The 20,700-nt window shown below is 34.2% G+C and overlaps 2 long non-coding RNA genes across 4 annotated transcripts; both read right to left on the reverse strand.

Annotated features, from left to right (window-relative positions):
* Window positions 1-11,896: 11,896 nt before the first annotated feature.
* Window positions 11,897-15,903, reverse strand: LOC148698016 (uncharacterized). Of its 2 annotated transcripts, none has more exons than XR_015960317.1 (3): window positions 13,587-15,903; window positions 12,274-12,373; window positions 11,897-12,155 (listed from the first exon to the last, which is right to left on the reverse strand). It is a non-coding gene; the product is annotated as an uncharacterized LOC148698016 (long non-coding RNA). The 2 variants fall into 2 exon arrangements; XR_015960318.1 differs by lacking the exon at window positions 13,587-15,903 and adding an exon at window positions 12,717-12,815.
* A 428-nt stretch (window positions 15,904-16,331) lies between these two features.
* Window positions 16,332-18,330, reverse strand: LOC148698017 (uncharacterized). 2 transcript variants are annotated; one of them, XR_015960319.1, is made up of 3 exons: window positions 18,049-18,330; window positions 17,612-17,675; window positions 16,332-17,300 (listed from the first exon to the last, which is right to left on the reverse strand). It is a non-coding gene; the product is annotated as an uncharacterized LOC148698017 (long non-coding RNA). The 2 variants fall into 2 exon arrangements; XR_015960320.1 differs by lacking the exon at window positions 16,332-17,300 and adding an exon at window positions 17,307-17,510.
* Window positions 18,331-20,700: the final 2,370 nt, after the last annotated feature.

The following is a 20,700-nucleotide window of genomic DNA, read 5'->3' on the forward strand; positions in this document are numbered from 1 at the left end:
TTTTTTTCTTTTTTTGAACAAATGATATTATATACACTAAGACCATCTCCAATGGTTGGGCTAAAAGCCAAATTTTTTAGTCCGGAAAATTTAGCTTTTAGCCCAGAAACAACTTTTCTGCTCCAACCATTCTGGCCTAAAATTTTAACATGGGACTATTAAAGAATGAACTTATGCTATTTTTTTTGTTAAATTAATTTTTTTTTAAATAAATATGTAGACTATCGTAAATTAATTTTATGAACATTTTAATCTAAAAAAATTTAAATTCCGATAAATATTGAAAAATCACTAAATTTCCCACAAAGCAAGCCGTCAACTTTTACCAATCTTTCAACCCTAGGCTAACTTTCAATTCACCAACCTTTCAACACCAAATTTTCAATTCACCAACCGTTGAACACCACACTTTCAACTTTCACCAACTATATAAACACCAAACTTTCAACTTTCACCAACTATATGAATACCAAACTTTCAACCAACCATTCACCACCAAACTTTCAAAAATCATCCTCTATATAAACATATGTCCAATATCTGTAAGAGAAATTTGAGTTTTGTGTGGATGTTTGAACAAATACATAGGTATTTATAGAGTTTTTGGGTGAATTTTGAGTTAAATAATTTTTTTTAATTATTTTAACCGTTAGATTTAAATTTGGGCCGTTAGATCTTTTTTTTTACCGTTAGATTTGATTATATTTGATCTCAGCCGTTGGATTCAATGTATTTTAAAATAACATATTTAAAAAAATCAAATTTGAATTTGGACCGTTGGATCAACCAACGGTCCTTGAAACACATCCGTTGGATTGCAAAAATAGCCGTTGGACTTCAGCTGGGTGGCCGACAACCCGCTGACAGCGGGGCCCACCCTGTCGGGCACGGTCTGCAAGCACTCCGCGTGGGGCGTGTACGCGAGTGAGCGGGCCGAGACTGGCCTTTGGGCCAGCGAGTCCAGTCGCGCGGGGGGGGGGGGGGAATCTGGGGGGAATTTGGCCCAATTTTAACATTTGGCATTTAGCCCAATGTTTTAGCATGGGTTGGAGATGGTTTGGGGGGGAAATTTGGGGGGAAATTTGGCATTTAGCCTATTGTTGGAGATGGTCTAAGAGGAGGGGGTGGGCTTGGCCTGCTAACAATAATATGGTTCAAACTCGCTTTTGGCGAGAATCAAATCTAAGACCTCTCTCACTCTCACTTACAAGTGAACAGGAATACTATTAAAACGTAATACTAAGTAGCAACAAAACCAGATACTTGAAAATTCCTAAATTAGCCAAATTTATTTAGAATTTTTATTTATACTATATATCTTTTTTAATAGAAGCAATATTTTATGAAAATTACACTAAAGAAGTTACATAATATTACGGTTTGGTGATATTCATGTTCACTTGTAAGTAGGGTTGGAAATTTTTCCCGAAAGTCCCAAATCAAACCAAAAAATCCATATCTTATAGCGAAAATTCCCAAACCGATAATACCAAAATTTTCAAGATCCATACCAAACTGATCTTGAACCCTTTGGTACTGGAATCAGGGTTACATATTCAATTGTTTGGGAATTCCGAACCAAACCAAAAATATATATATATTTCTTTTGGTTGGATGCATGTTGAATGTTGAATTTAAGTAGTATTATAGTAAACTATATTTAGAAATAGAAGTATGAAATTAAGTTGTTTGGAACTTTAGAACGTCAATTTGACTTGGTATGAATGAATTGGTATGAGGTAAAAAGCCTAAATTTCAATTGATATGAAATTGGGCAATAAAATTTCATGCCGAAAGCCCAAATTTTAGCCACAGCCCAAAAATCTCCAATTTCAGCCCAAAATCCAGTCCTGGTTCGTCCTGAAATACCAAAAACATTTCAGGAATCCCAAAATTTCAGTTCAGGATTAGTCTTCAAATTCTTGTCCAAAAAATTTTCGATTTGGGATTTGGGATTCGGGATCCCATTTTCGGTTTGGGATCCAATACCGAACCACCCCTACTTGTAAGTAAGTGTCTTCAATTCCAATCTCTTGGATGATAAGTTCGCAATCAATTTATTCGATAACGCAGTGGTTTGAAGAGTAATTTCAACTAATTTAATCCACCAGACAATTTGCCACTTGTATCTATACTTTACTATATTTAAGATAACTCTCTTTATCAATCAAAAAGGGTAATAGTATGCCCCTATTTTAATAAGGTTAATAATTACTTATAAAATGCAGATGATTTTTGTGGCAAAAAATAATCATATATACACATCCAAATGTGGGTTCAATCCTTACCGATATCTCTCCCCTAACAACTAACTATTTAACCAACTAATGATATCGCTCTACTCGAAATAATAATAACAACAATTACTTATACAGTAAATAAAGAGGAATAGAGCATAATATTCAATTGATATCTTAAAAATAAGATGAATAGATCATATTATTCTTAATTAGTGATCACCTATAGAAGTAGGGTCGCTTTTATGAGAATGAGATGTTTAAATTCTTTAAAGCTTTCATAAATCCAAGAGTTGTTCAAGTCCAAAATTGAACACAATTGTATGAAGCATAAGATATTAGGTTAAGAAATGTGTAATGCATATTGTCAATGATGAACAGTTCAAGATTGCATTTCTACTGCATCTCCAGTAAATCTGGTAAGTATTCACTATGGTAGATTCAAGTCTAAAAGATATATCTCATGTTAGAACCAAATTTGCGCACCTATTGATATGGCGAGGCAATAACTTAAAACTCTACAAAGAAAAGCAAACAACAGTAAAGAGCGTAGGCACCTGTGTGGTACTGGCCAAGGACTATCTGGCGATCAAGTTAGTAAGGCTATTGGAACTCAAGCAGTAGGCAAGAGAGAACAAAGGAAGTAATTTCCTTCCTTGTAGGATTTTGGTCACTTGCGGCGCAAGTCAATCCCTTGATTTTATAGGGATTCCCAAAATACTATCCTAATTCAGATGCAATTAGGAGTTGGTTACTTGAGGTACAAGTAGATCACCCTCGACGGAATGATTCCCACCTGCCAATCTGGGAGATCTAGATTAAGCTCAGAGCCTCCGATTCGAAGGTCATGTCTGAGAACCCTGATTCGGTCCTTGCTTGTTTGGTTATGGCACTCTGCATCAATTATTGGCAGTCTAGACGCCACATGGAGGCCCAAAACTCATGGTTCCACGTCTTCTGATACATCTCTTGTTTGCCTATACTCTCAGTTTTTTACTAATTTTCATACACATGGGGGATTGTTAGAAATATATTACGATATTAATTTGATATTTAATAGAGAATTGTTATTGACACTCCAAAAATCTAATTAGACACTCCAAACTTTCTATACTTAGAAAAATACTCTTACGAAGAATGCATAATTAGATTTTTGGAATGCTCATAATAGTTCCTTATAATATTTAATTGGGAAAATTTTTTAATTATCATATGAACTTCTACATTTTTTTTAGTTTGTCATATGAACTAAACTTTTGAGCAATTTGTCATATCAATTTTCAAAAAGACTTAATTTGTCATCTCACCCTAATTTCATTAAGTTTTTTCATTCAAAATAAGTCATGTGCCTTACACATGACTTATTTTCAAGGTTGTTTCAAACATTTCAACTTCTTTTTTTTTTAGTGAAGATGATTGACCACATTGATTTCTCAAAACTTGTAATTAGTTAAACATGTTAGTGAGCTCAATGTCCTTTTCTATTAGTTCACCATAACTCTTTGAAATGAACATGTCATGGTGTTTTTTTACTAGCCAAAACTTTTGGGTTAGTACCAAAGAGAAGTAGAGAACTTGTGAGGAGGTCAAAAGTTCAAAACCAATTTATTCCTTCACCCTCTGGTGTACATATATATATATATTTGTGTATCTTTGTATAAAAATAATAAATAAATAAATAAGCTTGTAAAAAATGATGTTAATGCTGGAAATTTGTCTTAAAGTCAATTATAAAATGATACTTTACAGATATTTCACATGTTAAAACAACGATAATTAAGTCCAAGAAATATAGGTGGACCACTGTATATCTCAATGTCAATTTCATTACCAGTCACCTACTGGATATCAGGCCCAAATCCAAAACCCTCTGGCATTCACGTCTCAATACCCTAAAAACCCCTTTGTTAACCTTACCATATTTTAGCAGTAAGAATATATAAGTGGGCACAATATATTTCTGTTCCTATTATGTACCCATATATATAAGTGCGTGCAATATTTTGTGTGTATATTATGTAATCATATCTTTTTGTCATTGTATGTATAATATGCCTTACCATTGGTACATTCTTTCCCATGATGGTTTTTTTTTTTGGTACAATTACAATGGGTACAAATGAATGCTACCTGATATTATATATGAGTAGAAAGATGGACAGAAGAAGTTGGTTTTACATTTTGTGCGTAGTAAGACCAAACAAAAAATTGATTCTTGGTACAAATATTAAACCATAAACAATTATGACTAAAACTAATTAATTATTGATAGCTCATTCTGAGGTTAAACTCATCTCATCCCCATTAGTGTAGATAATATTGTTTGTTAAAAAAAAAAAAAATATATATATATATATATATATACCAATTGAATTATGGAATTTTGTGTGACTTTTAACTCGGTTTAGAATTAAAATTTGAAAACCAAATTAGCTAGTATGCCTGGTATGCGTGATATGTTTACGACAACATATATTTCGGGGTTATTAGGTCTTGGATAGTCTAGACTCTGGAGAGCAATAAAAGGGACATATTGTATGGAGAAATTTTATTTGGACCCAATTATCTTATTTCTACATCCCAAGTAACAAGTTTTACCTACTAAACTTTCAACTGTACCCTTATATAAATAAGAATAAGAAAAGAAAAGAAAATAAACATTGTTGTTTTTATCTCTACACCCCATAACTCCAAAACTGGCATATCAGTGTACTCCTCCATTATTTCCGGCAAAACCCACCTAAATAACAACAAAATATTCTCTTGAGTTCATCAACGAGTCAATTTGCTAGAAACCCTTATCAATCCTCATTTATAATTTCAACATAGGTTTTTGGCTAATATGTTTGCTTGTTTGAACCATTATCTGAGAGTTGGCTACGTGCATAAATTATTAAAACTAACAAGTCAACTTGCATAAATGATTAAAGCTTCCATGTCAGTCAGTGTCTATTTAGAAGAGATAGCAACAAGTGTTTTGTTTAGACATTGACTGACAGGAAGCTTTTTTCTCATATTGCCGAAATTTGTTTCATATCCAACAAATTGGTAAGAAGTTTTATCAGCTAAAATTATAAATGAGGTCCGCTAAGGGTTTCATGCAACAAGGATTTCTAGCAAGCTTAGTTGTTGATGAACTCAGGAGAATATTTTGTTGTCATTTGGGTGTGTTTCGCGGGAAATAATGCAGGAGTGCAGATGTGTGCCATTTTTTTGAGTTATTGGGTGTAGAGATAAAAACACCAATGTTTATTTTCTTTTATTTTCTTATTCTTATTTATTTAAAGGCAAACTTGAAAGTTTAGTACAAAAAAAAAAAAAAATTAGTTGGATGTAGAGATAGGATAGCTGGGTCTGAATAAAATTTCTCTATTTTATATTGTTAAGATGAATTGTCATGGTGGAATAAATAAGGGACTTGAATCAAAATTTTCAAACTAACAAGGTTTGAGTCTTAAGTATACGATGATGAGGCACCGGAAGCTAAATCTCAAAGTTCCAAGTTTGTGATGTTTCGACGGTAGATTATATATTCTTGGACCACGGGAGACTAATGTCTATCGAACTGTAAGCATAAAGGTATAGAAGAAATTTAGTCTTTAGAACATTACATTTATGTAAGCCTCAACTTTCAAGTTTGTCAATTTTCTACAACTTTTCTCTTTGATTTGTCGTTATAACAGATTTGCCATGTCATAATCCTTAACTGTTTGATGTAAAATATACTATCTATTTCTACTTTGTTATAATAAACACGTGAAGTGAGTTACTTCTTCTATTTGTATATAATTTTCTGATAGTTTTTTTTTATTTTTTTTTATCACTAATGTCTCTGAAATTGATCCACACCATCAAGATTGTCCTTGAAATTGAAAATCGATCTATGTAATCTCTGAAAATATGTGTCACAAATTAATGTCATTCCTTCATAATTCTATCAAAATTTTTGTTATATGCTGATGTGACATATAAATGGGTCCCACAAGATTTATTGTTTATATATATATATATATATAAAATGGTCACTGAAATTGATCCATACCATCAAGATGGTCCTTGAAATTGAAAATCGATTATTGTAGTTCCTGAAAATAGGTGTCACAAATCAATATGATCCTTCTGTCAAAAATTTTGTTGTCAAAACACCTTTATGCATAATGGGATCATCTCATGGCAAAACTCATCGTTCTTCGTGTCACCAAGATCACTGAGGGAGCTCTCAACAAGCTCTTCAAGATTATGGTTGTGAGGATGTCGATCGCCCAAATGATAACGGTGACGTCACATAAGTCATCGCCAATCCAAGCTGTCACCAAAAGGTGGTCTCGATCCTTGTTTAATTCAATGAAGGGTGTAAAGATGGGTGTCTTGAGAATTTTTTTTTTCAAAGAAGAGACGGCAAAGGCTACCATACATGGAGGTAGAGGAGTGTGGGTTGGGATCAAAGGTGATTGGGAGACTCGGTTTCTGGGTTGACAATTTTTTTAATTAATTATTAAATTATTAAACCTATTTCTAATTTAAAATAAATTTAATTAGATTCAGCACATAATAGAATTTTTTATAGAATTGTGACGGAATGACCATATTGATTTGTGATACCTATTTCTATGGCTACATTGGTTGATTTTCAATTTAAGGGACCATTTTGATAGTGTGGGTTAATTGTGATAAAACGACTTATGGGCCCCCATTTATGTGTCATATTAGCACATACAAGTGTTTTTTTACAGTATTGTAACTGAATGACCACATTGATTTGCGACACCTATTTTCAAGGACTAAATTGATCGATTTTTAATTTTAAGGATCATCTTGATGGTGTAGGTCAATTTAAAGATCATTTGCGATAAAAACTCTTTTTTAATATTTCTCCATCAACAACCATGCGCCCGAAGGACGGCATGATGTCTAATATGGAGGCCCACAATACTCACAAACCATAATCACAATCAGACCTACATTCATCGAAAAATAGAAGAAAACTAAGTGAACTGTATTTTCAAAACAGCCACAAATTTATGAAACAGCTCACTTTTGAGTTGATTTTCCTCAAATTTTCTGCACGGCTCTGGGACAACTGTCTCACAAACGTCATGGTGCTTGTAATAAAACCATTTCAAGTTGAAGTGGAAGCACTAAATACCAACCGTGCTCTCCTAAGGTCCTCTTTTTGAGGACCTGTAAGGACCTCTTTTTGAGGACCTGTAAGGACCTCTTTTATATTAGTCATAAGATTAATCTAACGGTAGAAAAATTATTGAGTTTATATAATCCTATTACACTAAAACAAAATCAAAAAAAAAAAAAAAAAAAAAAAAGGGCTCACGCTCAAATTTTCGACGTTAAAGGAAAGCAACGCGACCCGATTTCATAGTGCCCTCGGAAAATTAAAATTTTCTTTGAAACTACGAAAATGTATTTCCTTTGTGGTTGTATTGATTTCAATTTCTCCCAATTTCTCCCTCCCCGATGTTGAAAAAAAAGTAGAATGGAAACTGTAATTTAATCGAGAGCACCATTCTTCTTTTAATTGGGTTTCATCTAATGCTCTCCTAATAGCACCATTCTATTTTATATTCCTTTGTGGTGATGGTTCAACCTCGACTCCATTCTTCCTTTTTTTTTTTTTTTTTTTTTTTTTTTTGGTTTTTGCTTCACTTTTAATTTTAATTGCAGATTGTTGTATGATGGAAGAACAATCTTCCCAGGAACGATCTCGAACTGATAGCAATGATCTTCAAGTGTGGGAGCATAGCAGTAGAGAGGGAGGGTTGGGACGACGTCCTTGACAAAAGATTTCCTCTGAGATTGAACGGGTTGCAATTTTGCTCCTCTCTCGCAAAGCAGGAAAGAAGGATGAGTGTGAAGCCTGTTAGCATGTTTTGATTTTGTTTAGGTGTAATAGGTTTATATAAACTCATAAATTTTTTTACCATAAGATTAATCCTATGACTCATGTAAAAGAGGTCCTTACATGTCCTCAGAAAAAGGACCTTAGGAGAGCATTGATGCACTAAATACGCCGTCGCCAAACCACATCTTGAGATTCAACAAATTGTCAATCTATAGGTTGTATCGTTGTTGTTGAGCTTTTATTTTTGTTAGGCAGCTAGGTTGTGTTGGAGTGGCAAGGGCGGGAGAGGTTGTGGGTAGGGGTGGGCAAACGGGTCAAGGACCTACGGGTCAGGCAGGTACGGGGTGGGTTTGATTTTTTTATAGAAGAAATAGGTCGGGCGGGGCGGGTGGTGGTATTTACGAGGCGAGGTGGGTCTAAATCTTTAGAATTACGGGGCACCGAACCGACCCGTTTCTAAAATGGAATGATCAACAATCATCCAATCTCACTCGTTGGATTGGATTTGTTTCTCCAAGTGACTGAGTCTCTCCCTCCTCTTCCAGACTCTCACTCGGCTCATCTTTTCCCACTCTTCTCCTTGACGGCATCACCGATTCACCAAAACGACCTCTGGTCCACAAACCTTATCTTCTCAACCCTCCTTAATTAGCCATTTCAGCTCCCAACTCGAAAGCCTCTTCGACTCATTTTCCTTCTCTCCTAAGTCCCAAGTCTAAGATGTTGACAATATCAAAGATTTACTGCCTCTCAACACCTGCAAGTCAAGAAACCATTAGATCCAATGAACTAAATACAAGAAAGTGCGAATAAGAAGGTAAAGACCTATCATTGAATCGTGAAGATGTGGTGTTGAGGGCGATTGAAGTTGCAAACAGAGAGATGACTGAAGTTGCAGACAGAGAGAAGATTGAAGTTAAAGACATCGGCAGTGGCAGAGGCCTAGGTGATGTTGTCGAAAAATGGTGATTGTTACTTTAATTTTTCATTTGGCAAAGGGGAAGAGGGGAGAGAGAGATAGAGAAAGAATGAAGATGATGTGAAGAGGAGAAAGAAAAAAGACTTAGGCAGTATGCCTAAAGCAAAAAAAAAAAAGAAAGTACTTAGACTCGTGGACCCGCCTCAAACCGATTGTTTGAAATAGGCTGGGTTAGGTTCAGTTCCAAAACTCAAAATCCCTCCCCAACCCAACCCGCCCCGTTACATTTTAAAACGGGTAGGTTCTGGTTCCTCCAAATTTGGGCCCAGCCCAGCTTATGGCCAACCATGGTTGTGGGTATGGCCGCTAACGCGGGCAGTTGGGGAAGAGAGAGAGAGAGGTGGTGGTAGTTAGTGCGCCGGTGATTGGCTAGGTTGTTGAGGAAGGGGTATGGGATTCTAAGTCGCAAGGAATGATGTAAGTTTTGGTTTTTTATTCAGAAAAGACTTGGCTTCTCAAAGATTGAAGAGGAACTCCTCTTCAATATACTTCGTGGCCAATTCACGACACTTTATGTTCATACTTATGATCGGAACCGTTCATATTATAAATCATCATGTAAGGATCCTCTCTACAAAAAATTACAAAACTATGATCAAACTATACAAAAATAAATGGTAAGTATCAATAAAACTATTACGAACCATCTACTATAGTTGATTGACTTAACAAACTTAGTTTTAGGGGATTTTTGGCAAAGATGATCTTATAGAGTGATTTATAATATGAACGGTTTCAACCATAAGCACAAAGTTTTGTTAATTGACACAAAAATTGACTACAAAGTGTTTTGAGTAGGAACTCCTCCTCAATCTTAAGGAGCCAAACTTCTCTTTTTTTATTGTACGTCCCCAACACCTTTAATGCCCCACTAGTCACAAGCCCACGTAACCGAGCTCGGCAAGTTTGGTTTTTTATTCTTGTTATTATTTTCATGATTTAAAATTATCTTTGAAAATTGATTTAATTGGACATGTGGGTCTACAAGTGTGCATGTCAGCACACCAATGGAATTCAAAAAGGAAGGTGAACATTGATTTGGTACATCAAATTTCAAGTACGATGTTAATCAATTTCAGTTTCAATGACAAAAATAAGGAGTTAGGAATATTTTTCAAGTACGATATTAATCAAGAGTGCTACTAGACTTACCCCCAGTGTCTTATTTTTAGAGGTGAAAAAAAACTGAAAATTCCAACCGAACCGAAAAAATCCCAAAACGAAAATCCCGAAAATTTCGGTACCCATTACCGAACCAATCCCGAAAATTCAGTATGGGAATAGGTCTCATATTTGTATTTGTTCTGTAATCCCAAACCGAATCGAAATAAAAAAATATATATATATTATTTAATTTTAAATTTATATTTGGAATTGTAATAGCCGTCCGATTTGGTTGAGATTTAATCTCAATTGTTGAATCCAAATAAACCCTAACTCAGACTCGAAAACTCAAATCACTTTGTCTCAGTCTCTCTGGACCTCACACCTCACCTTAGTAACCTCACCGTCATCCTCAACCTCGCCCAGTCACCCTCACTTAGTCACTTTGTCGACCTTATCTCACCTCACCTCGTTGGAGAATAACTTGTTTTGGAACTGCCCCTATCGTTGCCGTGCTGAAATTCGCCGCTAAGGAATTCAAAGTATGTAATTTTCTAATTGATTATTTGAGTATTATTGGAAATTTTGGATTATTTGAGTATTATTGGAAATTTTGGATTCTTGTTCATCAATGTCTAGACAAGAACCTAGGGAATTTAGAGAATGGTATATGTGGGATGCAAATTAAATAGGAACCAAGATGAGTTGCAGAATAATTGAAGCTTTGAAACTCTACATGCATTCTATCCACATTTTAGAAAATTGAAAATAGTATAAAAATCAGCATGAATCAAGTTAATTTCAATTCTTCATTATGTTCCCAAAATAAAAATTTATAAAATTATGATGTTTTAGTGACTGATCAGACTTCTCCAATTTGGGGTTTTGCCGAAATTCAATGTAAGTCTCGAGTCTCTATCATGTATATAGGTTGTTTAGTGACTGTAGAGATTAGGGTGGTGTTCAATTTTGAATGTGAGTCTTAAATCGGTATGAAACAAGTTAATTTCAATGTCAATATTATATTCCTAAAGCAGACTCGTATAGTCTATAATTTTGTTCAAATTCTAGAGCAAGTCTTTAAGTTCCAGGTGTGAAAGTTATTTTTTTTGTCAATGGGGGGAAATGAATCTTTGAAGATGCAGTAGGGCAGCCCGGCGGGTATGTTGAAAGGAGCTTTGGGAGCTGTAATAGTCTAATTTCTATGAGTTGATCTTATAGCTGTTATTTATCCTACTGGATTTTTTAAGTCATTTTATGCCTTATATTATCGGTCTCTAGTCTTAATTCAGATGTCATTTCTGTCTTCTATGAGTTTTTATCTTCTAGTATTATTGGATTTCCCCTTCAAGTTATTCCTAGTAAGAAACAACTCTACTATCCAAATTGTTCCTTTGTTTTTCTCTTGTTGTATAGTGAAGTTTATGTCCAATAAACTCAGTCTATCTAGAGTTTGTTCCACCGGTATAGTATAGAGTCTAGCAAACAAGCTTTCTAATTGATTATTTCGGGATTCCCGAAAATTTGGTTTGGGATCAGTCTTGAAATTGGGAATCCCGAAAATTTCGGTTTGGGAATTGGGACAAGGATTTTGGTTGGATAAAAAATTTTAAAAAATTGAAATATTATTTCCCCACCCAAGTTATAATCTCACCCACCATAAAAAGTTTAAAAAATTGAAATATTATTTTCCCACCAACTATTATTCCTAAAATAACCTTTATATTGAAATTCTTTTTATTTTTATTTTTATATTGAGTAAAACAAAATCTACAAAGAAAAAATTCAATTGATCAAGATGCACAACGAGGATCGCATCTATACAATTCTACTTACATTTTACACAATTCATGGAGTCTTCTCCATCCTCCAGCATGCCACCTGCCCGAGAACGCCGTGTTCCACTTCATTTGCACCTCCCATTGTGGATTGTGGACAGACAAGCCTTTATCCTATTCTTCAAGGTTGTTTGTTGGTACTGACATCAATAACAAACAGATCAAATTAAAAAGGCCAAGGGTACTGCGGACTTTATTTTTTGAAGATTTTAGAGAGGTGAGTTATTCTAGAAGATTGAGAAGAATGAACTTGTCAACCTAGAGAGTAGGGGTTTTTCTTTTCTTTCATCTTAGATATCACTAGCAAGACTGCCCGTGCGATGTTGCAGTGCTACGTCTTGCTCTTGTACAACCCTAACTACAATAAGAAACAATGAGCAACGTTGAATTTAATTCCATCATCAATGCCTTAAACTTGTAGGATCTAAATTTAAAAAAAAAATAATAATAATAACATAGACCCTAAAATTTCTATCATGGAGAAAAGTATTAAAATTGGGAAAAGGCAAAGAGAGAAATTCTGAAAAGGAAACTAAGATTATGGATCACATTGAATGAAAATCACAAACAACAACCATATCTAAAATGAAGAATAACAATTGAAAAGGAAAATAATAATCGAACCATAACTGAAAACGCCATCTGGTTTTGAGTATTACAATTATGAAGCAACTCTTATAGAATGAGTGAGTTGAACTTACAACGCAGTTAGGAGTGTTCCATCTCACAATCAATTTGCTAAACCAAATAATCTATACCAAATGACAACATTTTAATCATTTGAACTGATCCTGAAAAAAAAAAAAGTAAAATAAATGCGGGGATCTATACCTTAAGACAACGTAAAAAGTAGATTAAAGCTGGAAAGTATCAAACTTTACCACTTTCTCCAAAAGCATATATCACTACAAAAATACCAATTTTTCGCATTAATCAGAAACTATGCAATATTATTTCATATTTTCCAATGAATTTGAAACCCTGAAATTGTCATATTTAGACATTCTTTACTTTAAATTTATTCAAGAAGCACTTGTCAAATGTTCGACAAAATTTAGGAATTCAAACAAAATCCACACGGTGAAGTGATCACAATCGTCGAGACCAACATTTGAAAAATGAAGATAAATTCACTGATAAGGCGTATCATAAAAACCCATTGAGATTGAGATTACACTAAATTGAAAACATTTTTATTAAAATAACGTAAGTCACAAAATGCACAATCAAAACAACAACAACATAGATTACTTTAAACTTGCAGAGACTCCAAAGGAATACTGAACTCATTCGGCTACATAATTAAAAAAAAATTGAATAATGGTAAAAAAAAGGATCCATCAAGACAAAAAATTCTCACAAGAAATTTAATCAACAGATGAAATTCTTAAGTTACCCAATTAGACCAAGCAAGAAGAACCAGTCGGTAATTGAGAATTCATCAAATGAAACAATGCAAGAATTGACCAAATAAACAATGAAAAATTGATTGCAACAAAAGGAAATTCGATTACAAATTAAAAAAAAAAAAAAAGTGAGAAAGAGAGAGAGAGAGAGAGAGAGAGATGAACCTTCTTACGGAGGCTAGAGGTTTCAGGATTGAGAAACAGATAGAGAGATTTGTACTTGAGTTCTCCACTGTGCTTAAGCTAGTGGAGAACTCCAGCTACATTGTTAATTCCAAGGTACCTACAAAGTTAGCATCTTAATTAAAATTTAATTAGTATTTTATGCATTAATAAAAGCAAAGTCCTTCCATATAAATCAAACCCATGAAATTAAATGTACAATTAATAAAAATGGAAGCTAAATGCATCCCTTTGTACTTCTTTTTGTCTCGTCATCTTCCTATTTGTAAAGTCCAAAAAGCTGAAATCAGAATTACTTCAAATAATTTGCCAAATTTTACAATTCGAACTTCGAAGGGACAAGTTTGCAAACTAACATACCAAGATATCAGTAGTGGACACAAATGATTAAAATTAGTAATAAAAAATTGAAATCAAAGCAAGAAAAATAAAAATTGAAGATTGATAGGACTTACAAACGGTAGCTTGTTTGGAGACTTAAGGAAAAGTAAACAGAGAATGAGCAATAACGGAGTAAAAGAAAATTAAAACCCTTATTTCTGCTCTGAGATGGTATGAAGTTATGTCTACCAATTTTATGATAAATGAGTGAAATCATAGTGATAAAAATTTTAATGTTTAGGTTTCAATTTGTTGGTAGAAGTAAGCGAAGCAATGGAGAATGTTTATTCTTGTTATTGGATAACTGCAGCAAAGATGAGAAGAATTAAAATCTTAATCCTTAGCGAAAAAGAGTTAATATATCAATGACTTGGTGAATGGAATGTAATACTTGTAACTCCTAGCTTTTAGCACTACATCTTCAACAAAATAAGAGTTAATAGATCAATGACTTGTTCATTGGAATGAAATACTTTTATAAACGCTTAAAACCAAAATGCTATCAAACTAATTCCAAGTTCGAGAAGGCAGTGGAAAAGGTAATTATCAAAATGAGAAGAGTTAAACTAAATTAGGCATTGTTCTCAACACTATTAGCACACCTATGACTGGTAGGAAAAAGAAGTAGTGCTAACCTGAAGACAAAAAGTTTATCCTCGATGTGTTATGCCTCTCCGTGTTTTTCTTTTACCAATAAATATGCAACCAAACCTATGCTATGAACTATCTATCCAACTCACTACACAAACACCCAATTAAAAACCAAAAGGCATAATTCAAGCATTATCAAAATAGGTAAAATCATAGACATTGGTCATAAGTAGAGTAAAGAACAATTTGTTCCACCAACTTCTCCAACACAAAAATACAGAGATTTGAGCTTTTACCTCATGGAAATGGAAAGGGGAACAATCTGTAATAGAATGAATTATGCTCCCACTTATTTTAAAAGGCCACAAAGTTTGAACATCACACTTAACATCACATTGCAGTTTGGCATTCACTTCAAAGGAAATCTGATCAAAAGACAATTATGCACTTGATAATCACAAATGAGGTCATAAGGTAAAAAAATTCACCCCTCAAATTTCAGTGAGTAAAACTAAGCAATGATGCAGGAAATCATTTAGAAGCTTGAGATAAAAAAAAAATTAAATTAATTGACTAACATAATCGGAGCCATTCCTCTAATTTTAACCAACATCCAAATATCCAAATTTGCATAGAAAATTCATTTCCACATCCAAATTTACAGTTCTAGAAATCAGAATATATTACGAAAAATAACAATGAACTTGTAGAGCATGAATGAGATTCACCTGGATGTTGATGCAGAGGGTTTGGAGGGGCCTTCCTAATGGTGGCCCATGCGACTTTGTGATGCGTGAATTAAACGCACACAAATTAAACCCTCTTTTTAACAATTTGTAGTATAAGTATGTAAGTAGGGATCGTTCTGGACCGGGGATTAGGAGGGATTGTTAATCACTTGGATTTGACTCAAAAACGTAAAAACACGATATAAAACACTATACTAGACTCAAAGAATGCAAAACTAAACTTTAAAACACTAAAACAAACCAAAAGACTCAAACATCACCCAAAACACTCAAAACTGCCTTAAAAACACTTTCTGGGCAGTTTTGAGCACTTTGGTGAATTTGGACGAATTTGTGTAATAAATTGAATCAAAACACTTAGAAACATAAACTAAGACACTTTCTAACTAAATTGGACAATAAAGTAAAGGGGGATTGAGGTTTATACGAAATTAAATTAAATGAACAAATTGCAATTAAAATAGAATGTAAATATGAAATTGATGAAATGGAATGAATGGATGCTAGCCAAGGGGTTCATCTCTACACATGTTACACTTGCATAATAAAACGATTTCCAATTGCATTTCAATAAACCATGAATTCTCAATGCTCTAAGTTAATTAGGTCCGCTTAAATTAACTTTCAGATTTCCCTAGATTCATTGGATTGAATGGAATACGCATTACAACCAAATTATTCCTAATCAAAGTCCCTAACTATGGAATACGCATGATAGAGACATTCAACAAAGATCATTAAGTTCAACGGAAATCATAAACATCGACGAGGCATTCATAACTATGGAATACGCATGAAACTTATGCCAAGAATTCGTTTAACGCGATTGTTTATAAGCAACCTCCACTACTTGTGAATATAAGTTCGTAATTATTAGGTGAAACTCACTTATATTCTAGCGTCATATTCATGCATGAAAATTAAGCGTGCACTCTCAATAAACATACATAAATAAGTTATCAATCAAACAGTTAAACAAATTGAATCCAAAACTTATGAAACGCAATTAGAAGTAATCAAATCAAAATGCAAGCATAAACATATATTTCGAATCCCCCCTAGCCAAAGGGGGGGTTTAGTTCCTCATACGTACAAAATAAAGAGAATCAAAGAAACACCTAAACATTCCAACAACTCAAACTTGAATTGTATGAACGTTTAGGTACTCTTCTCTTCCATTCCTCATTCGTACAAAACAAAAAGTATTGAAATTAAACATTGAAATCAAAGAAACACCTAAACATTCCAACAACTCAAACTTGAATTGTATGAACGTTTAGGCCCTTTTATCTTCCTCTTCGTTGTGGCACAAGGTCTAAGGTGAGTTTTGGGGATTATGGATGATGTGGAATGGAGTGGGGTGGTAGGATAGTGAGTGGTGAATGGCTGAATTTCTGGTGGTGTTTGGATTAGTAGGGAACTCACGGCACAAGTTGGTGTGTATGGATGATTTTCTGAAATGGAAGAGTCAATGAATTGTGGCTGCAATGGATGCTTATTTATAGGTGAAAAAGAGGGAACATGACAGCTAGGTTATGATGATGAATGCATGTGCAAAGTTGGTTGAATGATTATGAGTGCATGTGGCTGAAATAGCATGTGGAATGGCTGAATGTGGTGCAATGATAATGTCTTGTGGCTGAATGGATTAAAGAATGGGAGTGCATGTGGGTGGAAATGCATGTGGGTTAAAGAGTGAATGCATGTGCAATGACAGCTAGGTTGAATTAATTAAAGGGATTGCATGTGCAAGGTTTTGGTGTGAATGATTGAATGTGCATGTGGCTGATTTATGAAGAGTGAATGCATGTGGCTGCAAGGTGTGAATGATTATGGGTGCATGTGGCTGCAATGGATTAGGAATCCTTCAATTTCGTCCATTCCTTTTGCTCCAAACATAAGCTATCCATTCCAAGTCCAATTTTGCTCCAAAATGCTCCAAAATGCATCTTTTTGCTTCCTTAGCCATATGAACCTAAAAACACACGAAAATGGCTTAAACTACTAAAACAACTATGAATTAACAATATAAATGCACGAAAACAAGCTAAGTAAGTCGCCTAAATATGCTCCTATCACTTTGTGAGGGTTAGGGATGGTCTGTTGCTTGCTAGTTTGGAGTTGGGTTGTTGACCCGTTATTCAGAGTTATAGGAGTACTCTGTTACCGTGTGTATTATCTTCACCTGCAGAATCAAAGAAGTACCTGTCTGTTTTCTAAAAAATGAAATGAAATCCAATATACAATACCTGAATATTTGTTATGGGAGTAAGAGGAATCGTTTACCGATAGTAGCGAGGTCTAGTTCTCTGGTCATTAGCCGGAATCACCTTGTCGGAAAATCAAGCATCTGAACACACAAACAAAACAACCAAAATTTGAAAAAAAGAAAAGAAAAAAAAAACCAAAATTTAAACAAAAGTTGTATCTTCAGACCAAAGGCCAGCCAAAAAAAAAAAAAAAAAAAAAAAAAAAAGGAAACACAAAAATTGTATGCACACAGCACAAAGGGCTACCAACGCTGCACACAAAAGCTCTAAAATTTTATGACCAGTGTTTCCTAAAAGAAAAAACCGAATCAAATTAGACAACCACACGCAAGATCAAAGCACACAGAGATAACCCCAAAATCATAGGAAAAAAAAATACAAACAACACCTGCAAATTGAAAACCACAAAAAAAGAAATTAAATTAGGCACACTAAAAAAGACCTAAAACTCACCAGAAGACGCTAGATCACGAGAGGAAAAAAAAAGAATTTCGATGAAATCAAAATGGCAAAAACTTGTAGCCATCTAAGGCTTTCGAACCAAAGAAGTTCGCAGAAGCAAAAGACTATTCCAGCAACAAAAATAGTGGTGGATGATCGCGCCGAGACAAAGACGGAAACAGTAGACAACAAGAAAAGGGGTAGTGCGAGAGAGGAAGAAAGCCAAGTTCGAAACGAAGCAGAATGCTGTGGGAGAGAAAAAGAAACACAGAAGAAAAGGTCGAGAAGAAATTGAAGCAGAGCCTTCAACGATGATCGACGCGTGCAGCCTAAAGGGAAACGGTGAGCAACACGTGTATAAGAGGATAAAACCAAAAAGAAGATGGAAACAAAAAGCACACGGATGACAGACGCGTGGGCTAGAAGGGCAAATGTGTCTTTTAACTATGCCAGCAGCACAACGGCTAAGCAAATAAAGAATTAGGGGCATTTCCGCCCTTTTACTATTGCTGAACAGTGCTAAAACTCAATTGAGTTTTAGTATATATAATTCTACAAGAGAGTGAAATTGGTATTAAATTTTTTTATTAAAAGGTGGATGGGGAAATAAGATAGTGAAGTGAGTTTATCAACACTCTTAATCAAATCACAATAATTTGGTCAATTTTAAAAACTGCTTTTGATAAAAACCAAAGGACAAATAAGAGAGGAAAGTTCTAAAGAAATCATTCTAAATGATCATTGCTCTGTACTATGACAAATTCACAAATCAATACTCAATTATATAAATTCAGGTACCCAAACTTCAATTGCAACAAGATTCATGATCTGACGACCAATTTTGTTTTCTAGATGTAAATCTCTTGAATAATCAACAAATTCTTATTTAATATTATAAAGTAATTATTAAAAGACAAAATCTTCACGCGGTTTAATAATTTGAAGGTCTTCATCAGTGCAACGGCATATTTTTCATTGCCTTTTGAGTAATTGTGCTGGCTTAAACTATAATGTTTTTGTTCCAATTGTACAATCTTCACTTTTCGACAAATTCAAATTTGGCGTTTTGAATCCACACCCACGTTGATTAAAGATGACGCCCACTCTCTCAGTATTAGAAGATTTTTTTCTACCTACTCGAATGATACATCACGTGTCATAATATAAAAAGTATTTTTTTTATTATTTTTGTAATGATATCATAATATTTTGTAATGCATCGACTTGTGTTTCGAAGGCATCAATAATTTCATCTTTGGTGAGTATCTTTGAGGAGAGAATTTTTAATGTCGGAAAAACGATCTAATACACCAAATGTAATAATACAATTAGGTAAAATTTTATTTTTCAAGTTTTCAACTTATTACACTAGATATACCGAACTATATTTCTAGCATACTGAAAAATTTCTCTACTTTGAGTCCTGTCATGGAATTGGGTGCCACTTTGATGATCATTTTCTGGTTGGATTATTATTCTTATGGGTTAAACTCTGTTTACTATTCTCATTTTTGTGGTTTTTAACATTTAGTACATCAAGTGTTTTTCATCCCAGAGTCATACCTAAAGTGTTAATTTTGGAACAGTCTCATACATCCGTTAGTTAAACTGTTAATTCTCCTGTTAAGTGATGATGTGGCGCCCATGTAGACAATGACTGAGCGCCACGTGTCATTAAAAATATTAAAATAATTAATTAAATAAAAGTAAAAAAAAAAAATAACCCCACCCCTTCTCCCCTGCGCCTCCAACCCAAAAGAAGAAGAAGAAGAAGAAGAAGATGGAAAAAAAAAAAAAAGAAACCCAGTTTGTCATTTTCAAATCAATGGAGATCTACCACAAAACCAGTCCAAAAATCATTTCAAACTCAAACTCCCCATCTCAAAGTATTTACGAAATTCACCCATACTGAAAATCCCACAAATATGGAGTTCATGGTTTGGGTTCGCGTTCTTAGTTGTGGGGCCCCGGGGGGGGGGGTGTGATGAACTGGGTTTGGGCTGCTCTTTTTTTTTTTTTTTTCTTTTTTCTTCTTCTGGATTGCAGATTCGGTTCTTTTTTTTTTTCCTTCTTCTTCTTCTTCTTCTTCTAGGTTGGGAGGTTGGGGGCCCCCCCGGGGGGGGAGGGAAGGGAAATTTTTTTTTTTTTTATAACTTTTATTTAATTAATTTTTTTAATATTTTAATGACATGTGGTGCCTAGTCATTGTCCACATGGGCGCCATGTCATTACTTAACGGGAGAATTAACAGTTTGACTAACGGATGTATAAGACTGTCCCAAAATTAACACTTTAGGTATGACTCTGGGACGAAAAAAACTTGATTTACTAAATGTTGAAAACCACGAAACATGATAGTAGTAAATAGAGTTTAACCCTATTCTTATTTATTTTTGTGGATAATCCACTTGACTACAAAATCCTGAATTATTTTGACCTCTACCAGTCTTCCTAGACACTGCCAAACGCATATTTACGAGGGTTTTTTTTAGTCAAAATGGTCATTGAGATTTACATAATTTATCCTTTTGGTCTCTGAGATTTGAAATCAATAGAATTGGTCTCTGAGTTTGTCCACCATCAATCATTTTGGTATTTCTGTGAAAAAACTTCATTCAATAAGAATAAAATGATCAAAATACCCTTAGTTTTTGTCAAATCATT

The sequence above is a fragment of the Pyrus communis genome, chromosome 3 (assembly GCF_041283825.1).
Source record: "Pyrus communis isolate YQ-2024b chromosome 3, ASM4128382v1, whole genome shotgun sequence".
In the NCBI taxonomy this organism is placed as follows: domain Eukaryota; kingdom Viridiplantae; phylum Streptophyta; class Magnoliopsida; order Rosales; family Rosaceae; genus Pyrus; species Pyrus communis.